Source organism: Plecotus auritus (assembly GCF_963455305.1).
Source record: "Plecotus auritus genome assembly, chromosome: 3".
NCBI lineage: Eukaryota > Metazoa > Chordata > Mammalia > Chiroptera > Vespertilionidae > Plecotus > Plecotus auritus.
The window spans coordinates 111964141-111976202 of record NC_137772.1 but is presented as its reverse complement, the minus strand read 5'-3'; the positions used below and the strand labels follow the sequence as shown (position 1 = coordinate 111976202).

The window sequence follows — 12062 nt, the reverse complement described above, 5'->3', positions numbered from 1 at the left end:
CAGCGAAAGCAGTCTTGAGAGGGAAATTTATAGCTCTACAAGCCCACTGCAAAAAATAAGAAACAATGGTAATAAATTACCTAACCCAACTACTCAAAGACTTAGAAAAAGAGCAACAAGAAAAGCCCAGTGTAAGCACAAGGAAGGAAATAATAAAGATCAGAACGGAGATAAACGACATAGAGACCAGAGAAACAATACAAAAGATCAACAAAACCTGGTTCTTTGAAAGGATAAACAAGATTGATGAACCTCTAGCTAGGCTCACCAAGAAGCAAAGAGAGAGGACCCAAATAAACAAAATCAGAAATGAGAGAGGCGAAATAACAACAGACCCCACAGAAATACAAAGGATTGTTAAAAAATACAACGAACAGCCCTGACCGGTTTGGCTCAGTGGATAGAGCGTCGGCCTGCGGACTCAAGGGTCCCAGGTTCGATTCCAGTCAAGGGCATGTACCTTGGTTGCGGGCACATACCCAGTAGGGAGTGTGCAGGAGGCAGCTGATCAATGTTTCTCTCTCATCGATGTTTCTAACTCTCTATCCCTCTCCCTTCCTCTCTGTAAAAATCAATAAAATATATATATATTTAAAAAAAAAAAATACTACGAACAACTCTATTCCAACAAACTGGACAACCTAGAGGAAATGGATATATTCCTAGAAAAATATAACCTTCCAAAACTCAATCAGGAAGAATCTAAACAGCTCAATATGCCAGTAACTATAGAAGAAATTGAAGCAGTCATCAAAAAGCTTCTGGCAAACAAAAGCCCGGGGCCAGACGGCTTCACAGGAGAGTTTTACCAAACATTCAAGGAAGAACTAAAACCTATCCTCCTCAGACTATTCCAAAAAATTCAAAAAGAAGGAACACTTCCAAGCTCCTTCTATGAAGCCAGCATCACCCTAATACCAAAACCAGATAAAGACAACACAATGAAGGAGAATTACAGGCCAATATCCCTCATGAACGTAGATGCCAAAATCCTCAACAAAATTCTAGCAAATCGGATCCAGCAGTACATTAGAAAGATCATACACCATGACCAAGTAGGGTTTATCCCAGGAATGCAAGGATCGTACTGTATCTGCAAATCAATAAATGTGATACATCACATAAACAAATTGAGAGATAAAAATCACATAGTCATATCAATTGATGCAGAAAAAGCATTTGACAAAATCCAACACCCTTTCTTGATAAAAACTCTCAATAAGGTGGGAATAGAAGGATCATACCTCAACATAATAAAAGCTATATATGATAAACCCACAGCTAACATCATACTCAATGGGCAAAAACTAAAACCATTTCCCCTAAGAACAGGAACAAGACAGGGATGCTCACTCTCACCACTCCTGTTCAACATAGTACTGGAAGTATTAGCCATTGCAATTAGACAAGAAGAAGAAATAAAAGGCATCCAAATTGGAAAAGAAGAAGTAAAGCTGTCCTTATTTGCAGATGACATGATATTGTACATAAAAAACCCGAAAGACTCCATCAAAAAACTAACAGACTTAATAAATGAATTCGGCAATGTAGCAGTATACAAAATTAATTCCAAGAAATCTATGGCATTTCTATACACCAATAGTGAACTTACAGAAAGAAAGACTAAAAAAGCAATCCCATTTACCATCGCACCAAAAAAATTAAGATACTTAGGAATAAACCTAACCAAGGAGGTAAAAGACCTATACGCGGAAAACTATAGGACACTGAAAAAAGAGACAGAGGAAGATGTAAACAGATGGAAGAACATACCATGTTCATGGATTGGTAGAATCAACATCATTAAAATGTCCATACTACCCAAAGCAATCTATAGATTCAATGCACTCCCCATTAAAATACCAACAGCATATTTCACAGACCTAGAAAGAACTCTCCAAAAATTCATCTGGAATTAAAAAAGACCCCGAATAGCCACAGCAATCCTGAGAAAGAAGAATAAAGTAGGAGGGATCTCAATACCAGATTTCAAGCTGTATTACAAAGCCACTGTCCTCAAAACAGCCTGGTACTGGCACAAGAACAGACATATAGACCAATGGAATAGAATAGAGAATCCAGATATCGACCCAAAACACTATGCGCAATTAATATTTGACAAAGGAGGCATGAACATACAATGGAGTCAAGACAGTCTCTTCAATAAATGGTGTTGTGAAAATTGGACAGACACATGCAAAAAAAATGAAACTAGATCACCAACTTACACCATACACAAAAATAAACTCAAAATGGATACAGGACTTAAATATAAGAAGGGAAACCATAAAAATACTAGAGGAATGCACAGGCAGAAAAATCTCAGACATATGCCGAAAGAACTTCTTCACTGATACTGCCCCTAGGGCAACGGAAGCCAAAGAGAAAATAAACAAATGGGACTACATCAAAATAAAAAGCTTTTTCACAGCAAAAGAAACCATCAACAAAACAATAAGAAATCCTACTGTATGGGAGAACGTATTTGCAAATGTTATCACTGATAAAGGTTTAATCTCCAACATCTACAGGCAGCTTATACAACTTAATAAAAGGAAGATAAATGATCCAATAAAAAAATGGGCAACGGACCTAAATAGAATGTTTTCGAAAGAAGACAGAAGGAAGGCCAAGAGACACATGAAAACATGCTCAAAGTCACTAATTATCCGAGAGATGCAAATCAAAACGACAACGCGATACCATGTCACACCTGTCAGAATGGCTATCATCAACAAATCAACAAACGACAAGTGTTGGCGAGGATGTGGAGAAAAAGGAACCCTCGTGCACTGCTGGTGGGAATGCAGACTGGTGCAGCCACTGTGGAGAACAGTATGGAGTTTCCTCAAAAAACTGAAAATGGAACTCCCATTTGACCCAGTAATCCCACTCCTAGGAATATATCCTACGAAACTAGAAACACCAATCATAAAGGATATATGCACCCCTATGTTCATAGCAGCACAATTTGCAATAGCTAAGATTTGGAAACAGCCTAGGTGCCCGTCAGCAGATGACTGGATCAGAAAACTATGGTACATCTACACAATGGAATACTATGCTGCCATAAAAAAGAAGGAATTATTACCATTTGTAGGCACCTGGATGGAATTAGAGAACATTATGCTAAGTGAAATAAGCCAGTCAATGAAGGAGAAATACCATATGATCTCACTCATTTGGGGATAATGAAAAACAGTATAAACTGATGAACAAAAAGATAGATACAGAGGCAGTGAAGCATCAAACAGAATGTCAAATTACAGCGGGAAGGTTAGGGAGAGGTGGGGGAAATAAGAGATCAACTGAAGGACTTATATGCATGCATATAAGAGTAACCAACGGATGCAAAACATTGGGGGGTGAGGGCATGTATGGGAGTGGGGTGGGGGGGCAATGTTAAGATATGTACACATATAATACCTTAATAAAAAAATAAAAAAAAATAAATTAGACCAATACAATATACTTGAAATTACATCAGGAAACTCAGTCAAATAAAAATTAATAGCAATATTCTATTTAAATACATATATGTTGAATATCATAAAGGTTTCAGTCTACTTCAGAAAAGAACTTACAAAGATTTAAAGCCAAGTTCAAACTGGGACTTTCAGTCTGGGAAAAAGGGCAAGTGTAATAATTCTCTGCATCTGCCAGTGACACTCTGGGTATTTTATATTTCATTTATTGGGATTCATAAATTGGTTTCAATGCTTAATATACTGTCTGCAATAAGCCATGTGCCACATGTTATTTTTTATATACAAATTGCTTGTGTCCTAGAAGGTTATTGTCTCAGAATATTATAAAGGTTTTATCCATTGCATTTTAAACAAATATATAACCATGCCACTTTTAAATTTTGTCATTGGACAGCCACTGCCTTAGTTTGGTGCATTTAAGTCTTTTAGAAAAACCCATGGAAAGGACTCTAACTTATTCTAAATTGCAGACTTCTAAGCAAGTCATATCTTTAAATTAAATAAGGATTTGTAAAACTTCAGGGAATTATAATTAGATATATAGAAGGTAGTAACCCCTCTCTAACATACCTGAGTAAAATATACAGATGAACACTAAATATTCAGGGATAAATTTAAGTTTCTAAAGGGGTAAATAAAAATCTTTTCCACCAATATTTACCATTAATAAAAACTAAGAAGGTGTGCCTTTTACGTAAACTGTTCCCAGCAAATTCAACTAGCATGTCCCTCTCCCAGGCATTTTTTCAGGGGAGCAACCAAGTTGGTTGCCCTGTTGAAAAGGAGATAAAATCTTTAGGATGGCACTTTTAAGGTTTGGAAATAAAAAAAACCAGAAATTAATGGTCAGTAAAAACTAAAAATTAAGCCAATAAACAGGGAGTTTGAAATATAAAATCAGGCCAGAAAGAGATTCCATCCTTTTCCCAAAAATCAGACAGGATAAATCCTTTAATAACGAGGGCATACAAGGGGTGAGGACTGGAGCTGTTTATACTTTCCTGGATACTGTGTAAACCCTCTTAAGTCCTCATCCTGTAGACCCCTCGGAAATTCAGTTCAGCAGGTACTTCAACCCATCCAGTTCAGTGGGTACTTCAAAACATTACAGCCAGCCCAGGCCTTTTTAAATCACAGACAAGGGTCCTGAGAGCAAGACACAATTTATACACGCTTCCCCCACGAGACAAGGGAGGAACCCATGACCTCGCGTGACCTTGGGTCATAGAGGTGGAGTGGTCAAGTACGGTTATTCCACCCACAGCCCGATCTGTGACCCAATGCAGTAAGGGCCACTCACTCCAGATTTATGAGTGAGGTCTTCACTCCATAATACACCCTAGGCCAGGAGAGGAGGCGCCTCATTGGCAAAAGGTACCCTTGGTTGGGAGGGGGACGTGCCCTTGTCCCCACAAAAGGGGCGTACATAGTGGATGCAGGATGTCCTTTGTGGGTACAAGGATGCCGGTCATACTTGTACATTTTCTTTTCTTCTTACAGATGGGAAGCATGTTATCTACTTTACATAAAAGACAGCCCCTAGGATACATACTCAAAAATTGGGATAATATTGACTCACAAATCTTAAAGAAATAACACTTGATCTCCCTCTGCCCTCAGGTTTGGCCTCAAATGCCAACTAGAAAATAGTAAAAACTAGCCCCAGAAAGAAGTTTTAATCTTTTCAGTAGGAAAAATGGGAAGTAGTTGGAAGTCTCATATATCCAGGCTTTCTTTACTCTAGAGGACAAGTCAAAGGCAGGTGGGACACTATAAATTTAATCCTTTGCTCCTGGCAATAACAACACAAGTCCACCGAGGGTGAGGGCGGAGACTGCACCCCCACCCTGGGCTGAGCCAACCTTAGCTTACCCTAAGACAGACGAAGGATCTGGCCATAGTTTAGCCCAGATCCCCTTCTTAACCCGGGACATGAAACGAATTAAAAGTGATCTAGGAAAGTTCTCAGAAGACCCTGACAAATATATTGAGGTCTTCCAAAACCTCATTCAAGTATTTGATCTTTCATAGGGAGACATCATGTTCATATTACACTTGACCCTCTCAGCCACTGAAAAGCAAAATGTACTAGAAAATAAAGCACTGCCAGTTCTGTATTATAGAAGGCCTCAAATGTAGTAAAACAAAGCCTGTCAACCACTCTAAATTAACCACCATTAATCAAGGGGATAACAAAAACCCCTGGGCCTTTTTGGAAGGCTCAAGAAGGCTTTTGGTAAAGTGTATCAACATTACCCCAGATTCAGAATTGGGACAACTAATTTTAAAGGAAAAATTTAACACTCAGGCTATTCCAGACATCAGGAGGTTGCAAGAATTGGCTATTGGTCCCAAGAGTACTTTAGAAAATCTCCTGAAAGTTACCACCTCTGTGTTCTATAATAGAGACCAAAATAAGGAAAAAGGAGAAACAGGGGAAGCCAGGCCAGAACCAAGGTTCTTTGTGCCATGCTTCGGCAAGGCAAGAGCCCCCAGTCAGAGGCCAAAGATGAAAGGTCAGTCCCGGTCACCTGCTACAACTGTAGACAGGTTGGACTTATGCACTGAAATTGCCCCAAAGGGCGTGGTGGACTCCTGAAGCCCTGTCCTGCCTGTCAAGGAAACCACTGGAAGTCTGACTGCCCCTGGAGACTGAGGTCCCTTGGGACAAAGCTGGCGACCAGCTGGCCCAACAGGACTGATGGGGCTTGAGGTCTTTCAATCCGGCTCCTCAGAGGACTGCCACCTCCTCCCAGGAGCCCCGGGTAAGCCTGACTGGGGCGGCGTTGGGGGGGTGGGTAAGGAAATTAATTTCCTCCTCGATGCTGGAGCCACCTTCTCTGTACTCCTCCCAAACCCTGGTAAATCATCCTCAGAGGCTGGGAAGTCAAGAAAGAGATCTTTTTCTCAGCCTTTAGGATGTAGCTGGGGTAAGCTATTCCTTTCTCATGCCTTCCTGATCCTGCAGAAAGCCTCATATTCACATAAGAAATAATGTCCTCTCAACCCTGAGGCTTTAGAGGACTCAATATTCTAACAGGCCATCTGTTTTAGAAGCCCAAGGTTTATTGAAACCTTGTCATAGTCCCATCTTTAAAATTGGCTGTCCCATCTTAGGGGTACAAGAGCCTAATAGACGGGGAGGACTAGTTCAGGATTTATAACTAGTAAATAAGGCAGTGATGCCTATCCAGCCAAATGTCCCTAACCCTTACGCTTTACTTGCCCAAATTCCAGAAAACACAAATTGTTTTACTAGTATAGTACTAAATCTCAAAGATGCCTTTTTCTGTATACCCTTGCCTCCTAACTCACAGTTCCTATTTGCCTTAAAAAAATTAGCTGAAGGCAGTCAGCTAATATGGTCAGTACTGCCCCAGCATTTTGGGGAATAGCCCTTATTTATTTGGGCAGGCCTTTAAACAACTCAAAAAGCCCTTTTACAGGCACTGGCTTTAAGTCTCACAACAGGTCGGCAGCATTGACTCCTAGATCCGTCTGTCTCCAGTGAGCCTTGAATGCTGCCAGCACAGGAGGAAGACGAATATGCATTGCCATCAATCAGATCACCAAATTTCTACTCATGTGAGCCTCTAAAGGACCTGAAACTTCTCTTTTGAAGGGATCCTGGGAAGTCAATGAGTGCCAGATAAGTAACATACTCTGGTATTTCTAGATAAACAATGTTTTCATTTTAAAGTAATTCTTATTCTGTCTTTTTTAAGTGTCACCTGATTCCTAGGCTGGTACCTGGAAGAGTCCTTCTCTGCCCTTGCTGGGACTCAGAAACCCCATGAGATGCTCCCACTTATAGCTCCTTTTTTTGTATCCCTAATGTGGCAAATTTTTCAGCCATACTGGCTCCCCAAATCCCTAACTACTAAGTATATTATAAGCAGCCCAATTCAGGGTCAAATCTCAATTAAACATATATCTTCCACAAGCCTGGTGACCAATTGGCCCAACAGGACTGATGGGGCTTGGGGTCTCTCAATCTGGCTCCTCAGAGGGCTGCCACCTCCTTCCAGGAGCCCTGGGTAAGCCTGACAGATTTTTATTCACAGAGAAGCCCTCAACTGAGCAGAGCAAAGTCTGTGCCATGAATAACACACTCTTTGCTGAAAACAGCTTAGCTAAAAGGAAGGCCTCATAGCATCTTGCCCCAGAAGTCTGGGCACCAATCTACATATATAAAACCCTAAGTGACCGTTATGACTAGCCAGTAGCTATGACACTCACTGCCGACCAGGGGGCAGACGCTCAATACAGGAGCTACCCCCTGGTGGTCAGTGTGCTCCCACAGTCAACCTCCTGCAGCTGGCCAACCTCCTGCAACCCTGCCCCCTGGCCAACCTGCCAACCTCGCACATCCCCCCACTCCAGACTTGCCTCCATAGGCACTGACTGGGGTGGGTGGGCTGGCTGGCCAACGTCCCAGGCCCCTTCCCCAGGCCTGCCTGCCCCAATCGGCCCTGATGGGGCAGCCCCTCCCCCTGGCTGGCCACCCCAATCAGGGCGGGCTGGCCAGCCAGCCTTCCATGGTCCCTCCCCCTGGCCGGCCTGCCCCAATTGGCCCCTGGCCAGCCTGCCCCGATCAATTGGTCCAGATCACCGGCCAGGCTGAGGGACCCCGCCTGTGCACGAATTCGTGCACCAGGCCTTTAGTTAAAGATATAATGGATCCCTATTAGCTAGCTCCCCTTCTCAGACCTTGGTTTATACTGTTTTTTATTACTCATCTTTAACCATTGCCTGTTTAACCTTTGGTATGTTTCATATCCTCCCATTTAGAAGCCCTAAAGCTACAACTGGTCCTCCACATGGAACAGCAAATGGAGACCGCTACATCCATCTTCTGTGGACCCTTACATCACCCACTTCTGAAGGGTACCCTGACTGCCGCCCCAAACTACGACCCCTTTGCCAGCAGGAAGCAGCCAAAGACACAGCATTCCCTCTCCCCATCGGCAGTTGGAGTTTCCTAATCAGAGGGGGGACTGAAACAGGAATTTTAGGCGAATATAGGCAGGCTTAGGGAATTTTTAGAATTGGGGTCCATGGAAAAACATAGGACTACAGACTGGGAGAAGGTATATCTCCATAACACAAGGAAGCCAGGTGCAGTTACATTTCCATAAGACAAGGGAGTAGCAACAGATACATTTCCATAAGGCAAGGGAACTGGAATAGCCCAAAAGGTCTATATTTACAAAATAAAGGAGGAAGAAAGCCCAGAGGGAATAGGAGGACAATGAGGGAGGAGGGCCTCAGGAGTTATTATAGTAACCAATTCGAAAGGGGATATTGACCAGAGGGTATATCAGGACACAGGAACTGCAGCCTTTATAAACCATGGAAACAGGAAGTTGGTGGGACTCTTTCTCCCTCCCCACGTGCGAGTCCATTCTGTGGGACTCTTTCCCTCTCCCCATATGGGAGTCTGTACTTGTTCTTCAATAAATCTCCATCTTTGCTATACTACCCTCTGTTTGTGGATTAATTCTTCGACTCCAGCGGACAAAGAATCAGGGTTCCAGTCCAAAAATTCCGTTTCACCACCCTGGTCGGGGTGTGTTCGGGAGGCAACTAATCAATGTGTCTCACGTTGATGTTTCTCTCTTTAGCGCCCCACTTTCACCCCTTCCTTCCTTCCTCTCTAAAAATCACTGAAAAAAAAAATATCCTGGGGTGAGGATTAAGAAAAAATAAATAAGATAAATAAAGATGTAGGGATAGCTTCAAAATGGACAGCAGTCTCAAGGACAAGGGTGTGTAATTTCTGCTGCAAAGAAGAGTCAACTTCATGTCTGCAGCACCAGACAGGAAGCCCAGCAAGTGAGCATCAAGAAATAGGTGCTGATTAATGACTGGGGAAGCTAGGAAAGGGTTAACATGGGACCACAGGGCAAGCCTTATAGGCAGGGGCAATGGGATCTCTGGGATTAAGAAGTCATATTGGCATGGATTCCCAGAGATCAATTCAAAGAAAGGGTGAATGAATTTGGTGAACTGAACAGCAAGAAAGAGTCTGGTGTTTCAAGGGTGAGAAAAGGGTTAGTCTCCCAGCATGAGAAATCAGAAAAGGAAGAATGAGAGACTAGAGCTAGGTACATGAGGAAAACACCAGGTAGGCCAGGCAGGCATGGCAGGAAGGGCCAGAAAACTCTGGAGGAAGACGGCATCATCAAAGTGGGCCACAATTCTGGGGAAAGACAGGAGGGAAGGATATGAGGCTTCAAGGAATCTGGCCAGGCTCCTAATGGAATCACTGTGGGCTCTGTGGGGTAAGTTGAAGAGGGGATAGTCTGGTAAGGGAGCAAGTAGGAGGACAAAGGTAGACGACATAGTGAGTCAGTCCCTACTCCTAGAAGGCCGCCAGGAGCTGGAGGTGTGATGGTGGTGGTCATACACCTGTGCTCTGGGTCTTGGTTAGAGGGTGTTGGTGGATGGAAAGGGGGCCTTGGTACTACCTTGAGGTTCTGGGAATGGGGACTCAAGTTTTGGAGTTCTGAGAAGACCATCTGAGCCACTTCATGGTACAGGAAACTATATTGCTCCTGACAGGGGAAGATGAGTCATTGAGAAAGGAAGATGAGGAGGGATGCATCCTTGGAAGGAAAAGCCTGAGCTTGCACCTGCCCTCTGTCTGCACAACTACAGCCTGCTGCTATCACACCGGGAGGACATCTGTAATACTCTCAATAACAAAGGTTTAAAAAAGGAGACAGAAAACAAACAAGAACTAATCAGAAATGAAGAATACAATAAATGGGGGAGAACCAAGATGACGGCATAGGTAAATACCTGTACTTGCGGCCTCTCACAACCATATCAAAATTACAACTATTATCCAGAACCACGGGAAAACTGGCTGAGTGGAAGTACTACAACCAGAGAAGTGAAGAAAGTGCATTGAGACTGACGGAGGTGCTCGCAGTGGTCATTGTTCCTGCACTGGGACCTCTCGGGTGCAGGGCTGACTGGAGCCATTGCTGTTTGCTCCACCGTGGTGATTCCCTGAGATGGCGCCCCACCCAATTTACAACCCCACTGAAGCTGTGCGCAGTGGCTTTTGATATGAATGGCCTGTCCTTTCTCAGCCTAAAACCTGTCAAACAGGAGGCAGCTGGGTCAGGAAGCCCCAAAGCTATTAAAAGAAGGCCCAAGGCCGGCAGCAGCAGCCCGCCTTGCTTACATCTGGGCCATATCTGGGCACTTCCAAACCCAATACAAAGAGGAGGAATCTGCAGATCCCTCTGTAGCTCCTGCTGGGTGGCCCCAGGCAGAGGCTGAATTTGTACCTCCTTGGAGATCCAAGAGCTAGTATACTCAGTGGTCAGTGTGAGACCATACCAGGTAACAACTCTTCGTATCCATAAGTGACACACTCAAGGGGCAGACTCAGTGAGCACCAAAGCCTCACTGAAGCAAGTCCTGCACACAGCCCTAAGGGGTGCACGAAGGGTGTCCACCTCAGGTGATTGAGGCCGAGCCACTGGGCCCTATAGGACACCTAGCACACAAGGCCACTCTATCAACTGGAGAAGAATTAGCAGCTACCCAATACATAGAAACAAACAAAGGGAAGCAGCCAAAATGCAGAGACAAAGAAACATGTCACAAATGAAAGAAGTGGAAGAAAGCAAAATACTAGATATAGAGTTCAAAAACAAAGTTATAAGGTTACTCAAGAATCTTCTAGAAACCTCCGAGGAACTTAGTGAGACCTTCAAGGATCTTAGTGAGAATGCCAAAAAAATGGAAAAGGACCAGACAGAAATTAAGCATACACCGACTGAAATAAAGAATAATATACAGAGATTCAACAGTAGACTAGAAGATCCCAAGAATCAAGTCAAAGATTTGAAATACGAGAAAGCCAAAAACACCCAAACGGAAGAGCAAAAAGAAAAAAGAATCCAAAAATATGAAGATAGTGTAAGAAGCCTCTGGGACAACTTCAAGCGTACCAATATCTGAATTATGGGAGTGCCAGAGAAGAGAGAGAGCAAGATATTGAAAACCTATTTGAAGAAATAATGACAGAAAATTCCCCTACCTGGTGAAAGAAATAGAATGACAAGTCCAGGAAGCACACAGAACCCCAAACAAAAGGAATCTAAAGAGGACCACACCAAGACACATCATAATTAAAATGCCAAAGGAAAAAGACAAAGAGAGAATCTTAAAAGCAGCAAGAGAAAAACAGTTACCTACAAGGGAGTACTTATACGACTGTCAGCTGATTTCTCAACAGAAACTATGCAGGCCCGAAGGGAGTGTCAAGAAATATTCAAAGTGATGAGTAGCAAGAACCTATAACCAAGATTACTCTACCCAGCAAAGCTATCATTTAGAATTGAAGGTCAGATAAAGAGCTTCACAGACAAGAAAAAGGTAAAGGAGATTATCACCACCAAACCAGTATTATATGAAATGCTAAGGGTATTCATTAAGAAGAGGAAGAAGAAAAAGGTAAAGATAAAAAATTATGAATAACCGAGTGACAACAAATACATATTTATCAATAAGTGAATCTAAAAATCAAATGAATAAACAATCTGATGAACAGAA

At 42.8% G+C, this 12062-nt stretch overlaps 1 protein-coding gene across 4 annotated transcripts in view; it reads right to left on the bottom strand.

Annotated features, from left to right (window-relative positions):
- Nucleotides 1–12062, bottom strand: part of PTPN18 (protein tyrosine phosphatase non-receptor type 18) — a 52070-nt gene that overhangs the window by 11146 nt on the left and 28862 nt on the right. The gene's annotated exons all lie outside the window — the stretch shown is intronic.